The sequence below is a fragment of the Triticum dicoccoides genome, chromosome 2B (assembly GCF_002162155.2).
Source record: "Triticum dicoccoides isolate Atlit2015 ecotype Zavitan chromosome 2B, WEW_v2.0, whole genome shotgun sequence".
In the NCBI taxonomy this organism is placed as follows: Eukaryota; Viridiplantae; Streptophyta; class Magnoliopsida; order Poales; family Poaceae; genus Triticum; species Triticum dicoccoides.
The window spans coordinates 168,270,576-168,277,368 of record NC_041383.1 but is presented as its reverse complement, the minus strand read 5'-3'; the positions used below and the strand labels follow the sequence as shown (position 1 = coordinate 168,277,368).

At 47.9% G+C, this 6,793-nt stretch overlaps 1 pseudogene; it reads right to left on the bottom strand.

The window, feature by feature from the left end:
* Positions 1-3,857: 3,857 nt before the first annotated feature.
* On the bottom strand, positions 3,858-3,996 carry LOC119266303 (annotated as a pseudogene).
* Positions 3,997-6,793: the final 2,797 nt, after the last annotated feature.

The window sequence follows — 6,793 nt, the reverse complement described above, 5'->3', positions numbered from 1 at the left end:
CAATGTGTTTTGTTCGTGCATGAAAGACAGGTTTAGCAGATAAATATGTTGCACCCAAATTGTCACGCCATAGGCATGGAGCCTGAGTGCATTTCACACCAAGTTCCTTTAACATGGACTGAACCCAAATGATCTCTACTGTAGCATTTGCAACTGCTTTGTATTCAGCTTCCGTACTTGATCTTGACACAATAGCTTGTTTCTTTGCACACCAAGATATGAGATTGGGTCCAAAGAATACAACAAACCCACCAGTAGAGCGTCTGTCATCCAAACAACCTGCCCAGTCAGAGTCAGAAAAAGCACTGACAAGAGTAGATGAAGATCTGCTGAAAGTGAGACCAATGCTCATAATATTTTTGCTCACTATACGCTTGGCGGAAGTCCAGTGAACTGTGGTAGGTGCATGAAGGAATTGGCACACTTTATTATGAGCAAAGGAGATATCAGACCATGTTAGAGTGAAGCACTGAAGTGCTCCAACTAAGCTTCTGTACCTGGTGCTGTCATCTTAACTCAGTGTATTTTCTTCTACAAGGGATAATTTTTCTGTGCTAGACAAGGGAGTTGGTGAAGGTTTACACTCTTTCAGACCAACTCTTCTTACCAAATCAGCAACATATTTTTCCTGGGAGAGATGCAGACTATCTCCAAGCTTCTTTACTTCAATGCCTAAGAAGAAGTGTAAATATCCCAGATCCTTGAGAGCAAACTCAGCACTCAAATCCTTCAACAGTCCTGGCACTACCTCATCAGATGAACTTGTGACAATAATATCATCAACATAAATGAGCACAAATATGGATGTATTGAACTTGTTGTAAATAAACAGTGACGTATCAGACTTGGAAGAGACAAAAACAAGTGCTTGCAGTTTCTGACTGAGATGTGAATACCACGCCCTAGGATCCTGCTCCAATCCATAAAGGGCTTTATCAAGCTTACATGCGTGGAAGGGTGAGTTTTTGTCGATGAACCCAGGAGGTTGTTTCATGTACACTTCCTCCTCCAGAATACCATGAAGAAACGCATTCTGCACATCTAGCTGTCTAAGGCTCCACCCCTAGAAACAACAATAGATAGGACAAGACGGATAGTAGCAGCTTTAACAACAGGACTAAAGGTGTCCTCATAGTCTATGCCATACCGTTGCTTAAAACCTTTGGCAACAGGTCTTGCTTTGTAGCGGTCTATGGTTCCATCGGATTTTCTTTTAATCTGTAGACCCACTTTAAGTCAATTAAAATTTTACCTTGTGGTGTCGGAATCAGGTGCCAAGTTTATTTTTCTAAAGTGCCACATATTCTTCCTCCATAGCCTTCTTCCAATGAGCATCTCCAAGTGCTTCATCGAGAGAGTTTGGTTCTCCTATAGAACATGCTAGACCAAATTTAGTTACATGCTTGTAATTGATAGGCTGGATTACCCCTTTTTAAAGGCGTGTACGTGGCTGAAGAGGAACTGGCGCAGATGATCCGACAGCTGGAGATCCCAGCGATCCCGAGGCAGATTCCCCCGGTGGAGCAGGATTTTCTGCAGCATCTGCAGTTGGCGGAGTGGAGGAAGGCGACACAGAAGATCCTGTGCCGTATCCCGAGTCTGCAGCAGGCCCATCATGCTGCAATGATGGTGTGGGCCTAGTTGGAGCTGTGCCGGATCATGTGCCTGCGTCCGTAGCAGCATTAGATCGATCGCCTGTCAGATCCGCACTGGACCGCGAGCGCCGAGTTTAGTGGAAGGGCCCACCAGCGGGCCAGCGAGCCGCAGTGGGCCGCATGGGCGTTGATGATTGGTACAGGCCAGATGCCAGGCCGAAGCGAGCCACACCAGGCCGCGTGTCGACCGCCAAGTCAGCAGTATCGCGCCTGGCAGATGACGGTGCGGTTTCTGTGGCGCTGACGTCCTGCAGCCGCGCCGATCCCGAGGAAGATTGGTTGTTGAGCTGCTGCAGCCCTGATCCAGAGGGAGATATGCCCCCCAACGCAGGACACATGAAATCATTCCTGTTGAGGGCTGTTTCTTCATCGTTTTCAGTAGTTTATTCTCCTTCTTCTTCCTGAGATGTATCTGCATCATCACAATGCTCATGCGCACGGTTATGAGGATTAGTCAACAAAGAATCATCACAATTATTTTCCCCATGCTCAAGACCGGTAAGATGAGATGGCAAGAGTAAGTCTTTGCGAAGTAGGGCACCGGCGTTTGGATGGAGATCGGCAAAGGGGAATTTTGTTTCGCCGAACACGATGTCATGGGAGATATAGACACGTCCGATGGATATGTCAAGACACTTCACCTCTTTGTGTTGAGCACTATATCCGATGAAGGCACACTATTTTGAGCGGAACATGAGCTTGCGATTGTTGTATGGCCTGAGATTGGGCCAACAGGCGCATCCAAACAGACGGAGAGTTCTGTAGTCTGGTTTGACTTGAAGAAGCCTTTCAGTTGGAGTTTCATTATTTATGACACGACTAGGCAGTATGTTGATAAGATGGATGGCGGTGAGAAATGCCTCATCCCAAAATTTGAGGGGCATAGATGCGCCAACCAAAAGAGCAAGACCAACCTCTACGACGTGTCTGTGTTTGTGTTCTGCAGACCCGTTTTGCTGTGAGCGTGAGGAGAGACATGGTGAGATATGCCAAGTTCTTGAAAGAAGGAGTTGAGTTTTTTATACTCCCCGCCCCAGTCAGACTGGATGGCTATGATTTTGCTATCAAATTTTCGCTCAACAAGAGCTTGAAAGTTTTTAAAGACTTGAAACACATCTGATATTTTCTTTAGAAGATAGATCCATGAGTATTTGCTATAGTCGTCAATGAAACTCACGTAGTATGTATGTCTACCAACAGAGGAGGGTGCAGGACCCCAAACATCAGAAAAAATGAGTTGCAATGGTTTGGTAGAAATACTAGTAGACACGGGATAAGGTAGTTGATGACTTTTGGCTCTCTGGCATGAATCACAAATTGTTTTAACATTGCGCTCTCGAACAAATGGGAGCTTATCTTTCCTAAGCAATTTCTCAACTGAAGAAAAAGATGCATGTCCTAAATGATCATGCCACCATGTAGACAATAGTTTGGTGGTACTAAAAACTTGTTTATTGAATCTTCAAACCTCCAGAATCAACGGGTAAAGCCCATGAACACATCTACCTCGATACAGAACCATCCTCGTTGCCTGATCCTTGATCAAAAAGAAGAAGGGGTGAAATTCAAGGAATACATGATTATCAATGGCGATGCGATGAATGGAGAGAAGGTTCATCGAGGCACTAGGAACATGCAAAAATTTTCCAAGATGAATTTTTCTACGAGGGGTTTTAATAATTGAGTGACCATTGTGACTGATCTTCATACCTTCTCCACTAGCAGTGTGGATGTGATCTTGCCCGCGGTACTTTTCCCGCATGGTCACCTTCTCGAGTTCACCGGTGATGTGGTTCGTGGCTCCACTATCCACATACCAGTTTATGTCCATGCCGTATGGTCCATCTTCCGCACCCGCCATCTTCTCATCTTGAGATGAATCTTCATCTTCATCAAATCTGTACCAGTAGTCCTTGGCTGAATGGCCAGGCTTGCCGCAGATCTGACAACAGACGGTGTCAGGGCGCTTGGTGGAGTTGTTGCGGCGGCCCCCGTTGTTGTTGGAGGAGGGCCGACCGCCGCTGTTGCTGCTGTTCCTGCGAGGAGCGTTGCTGCGAGGGTTGTTGTAGTTGGTGCCTCCTGCACTCTTGCCCTTCCCGCGCGGCGGTCCGCGGTAGCGTGAGCCACCATTGCGGCCACGCATAGCGGTGTTGGCAGAAGACTTGAAGCCATCGTTTGCACCCTGGAACAAGGCCACCCTCTGATCGAAGTTACTCATCTGATCATATAGTTCGTCAAGGGTGACAGGCGAGCTGCGGGCGTCGAGGGCAGAGACGAGAGGCTTATACTACATGTCCAAGCCGGCAAGGATGTAGGATATGAGCTCGTTGTCTCCGAGAGGCTTGCCCGCCGCGGCCAGCTCGTCGGCGACGGAGCGCTTGTGCGCAAAGAACACCGTGACGGACTGGGTCCCCTTCTGTGCATTGGACAGCGTGATGCGGATGTTGTGGATGCGTGACAGCGACTGGGATGAAAACATGTTTGCCACCGCTATCCACAACTCGTGGGCATGGGCGATCGAAGTCACCTGCACGAGCACCTCCTTGGATAGATTATTCAGAAGATAACCTAGTACCTGCTGATCTTCCCGGAACCATATCGGGTGAGGGGGATTGGGTGTGATGACCTCCTTCCCGTCTTTGTCCTTGTTGACGACGACCTTGGGTGGCTCTGGCGTGCTGCCATCCACATAGCCGAAGACGCCTGCACCACGAAGCTGAGGCATGATCTGTGTCCGCCAGAGGATGAAGTTGGTGCGGGTAAGCTTCTCGGTGATCTGGCCGGAGAGACCAGGGTTGGTGGTGGAGGACGAGGCCATGGCGGAAGCTTTTCTGATGGCTAGATGCGATGGAGGAGTTAGGCTCTGATACCATGTGAAACACAATGGTTGGAACGTCGTACCTTGTTCTGGGCGACGGCTTCGTGTTATATAGCAGGATCGCGACTCCCTGATCGCGTACAGGAGTTTGTTCAGATTACAACTTGTATCACAAGAGATAGACTAGGAGGTTACAGAGAGATAAGACCGAATCCTAACAGCAGCTACCAGCGGTGCGCCAAGAGATCGAGGCCTCCTTGGCATGTACGTTTAACACATGCACGAGTGTCATTTTGGATCTTATAAACATACCAACAATAGTAATTGCAGGATTAAAAAAAATGCCTCATGTCTTTGTACTTTTTTTTTAAATTTGAATCAACCATTATCAATCTTCTACTATCAATCTCTGGTTACACGAAACATAACATTCATCTAATAACCTTAGTGCGTGAGACAAAATAGAAAATCTTAATGATCTAGCATAGTGGTGCAACCCAATCAGTATGATACTGGAACATTCTTTGGTGATGCGGATAATTTTATAAAAGAGCAAATTGCCAAATACGATAGGGTGAGATGTGCAGCTGTTCCAATGGAAGGATACACTAGCAGTATCAACTCTTTTTTTTTTTACAGGAAAACTGGCAGGTGCTCTGTCTTTGCATTTATAGTAGAGGGAAAAACTGTACAAGGTGGCTTGGTCACAGCCTAGAAAAACAATAGGGAAAGACATAAAAGCCACAGCAGCCTTTGCAAACTGGGCACAAAAAAAAACATACAGAAGTGACTACTCCCAGGTCTCAACATCTGATATCTTCTCTGATGTGGGCAGCGACAGCAGGCACCGAAGCGGTCTTTTGCTGGAAAACTCTCCGGTTCCACTTATTCCAAATATTCCAGGCGATATATGCAGCAAAAGTTGAGCCCTTAGTGCCAGAAACAACACTGTTATAACAAGCAGGGCTTGTCCACCAGTGAAAAATCGAAGTGGCAAGCATGGCAGCATCAACAACATCCAGGTAAGAGTTCCTGAAGCAATGCAAGGGCTCTTTGGCAAACGCGCAGGAGAGGAATAGATGGATGGCATATCAACTCCAAACGTGTTATGTTACCTTACAAACTCTGAATATGCTACATGCTTTCTTTTGTATCTCTGGCTGCTTTTGTTTCCTAATACCATATTTAGTTAAGTTGACTACATATGAGATTTCCACAACATATAATAGATGTGGTTACGCCAGTTTCCATTCCAGTGCATTAAAAATTGGATATCATGGCTAAATCAACGTAAGAGATGACTGACATCTGAAGTACTACAAAACTTGTTATGCAGCTAGAACCCTGAATTTCTCGTCATAGTATTTTCAATACTGAAATGGTGATAGCTGTATCCAGCTTCAAGCTTGCTTTCATATGCAATGTATACTGCGTAGCCAAAATCTTTCAAATAGAGTGGCTTAAGTCAATAAATTTACACGAGGTTATTCTGGCTTGAGCTCACCTCATGCGACATCAGGCTACAACGTAAACAGAAACAACAACGAAAATCCGTAATTTATCAGCTCCTTCTCGTGCATTTAAACTGCCAGTTAGCAACGTACAAAGTGCATTAAAGAGCACAGAACCTTTTTCCAATGAATATGCGTGGAAGTATTGTATGAATTGTAGGGCTGAAACACAAAATTGTACTCTGCCTCTGGTTTATTCTCCCAGGTTAGCACTTGAGACATGCCTTTTCCCGACGCCCCTTCGTCGCTCTCGCGGGCGGCGTCGGGGGAACCCTAGCCTCTACCCCGCGGCCGTCCCCTAAACCCTCCCCTCCCCTCGCAGCCGCCAGAAGGCGCCGCCGGGCGCAGCCTGGTGCGCGTCGGCGGCGGCGGCGGGCCCTCTCCCCCTCCCGGCATATAGCTGCAACGCGAGATGCGGCGGCGTGGCGCTAATGCGGGGCGGGCATATCCGGTGGCGTGGCGGCCATACGGCAGAGCAGGCGGCTAGGCCATGGAGGCTGCTCGTGGGATTGGCTCCGGGGCGGCGGCGCGGGCACGGATCCAGCGCAAATCTGGTCCTGCGGGTGCGATCTCGGCCTCTCCTGGTTGGCTGGCGGGTCATGGTGGGGGCTTCTCCTTGCTGTGATCTGGCAGCGGCGGCCTGGATGATCCAGATCCCGGCAGGGATGGCGGCGGTCTGTGCACGAGAGATGGAGGTTCTTCAAACAGGTCTGGGTGAAAACCTGCTATCGGCTATTGCCAAGGCTGATGATGGTGGCACTGTTTGTGTCATTCCCTTCCTGAAGGCATCACCGTGGAGAAGTTCAAGG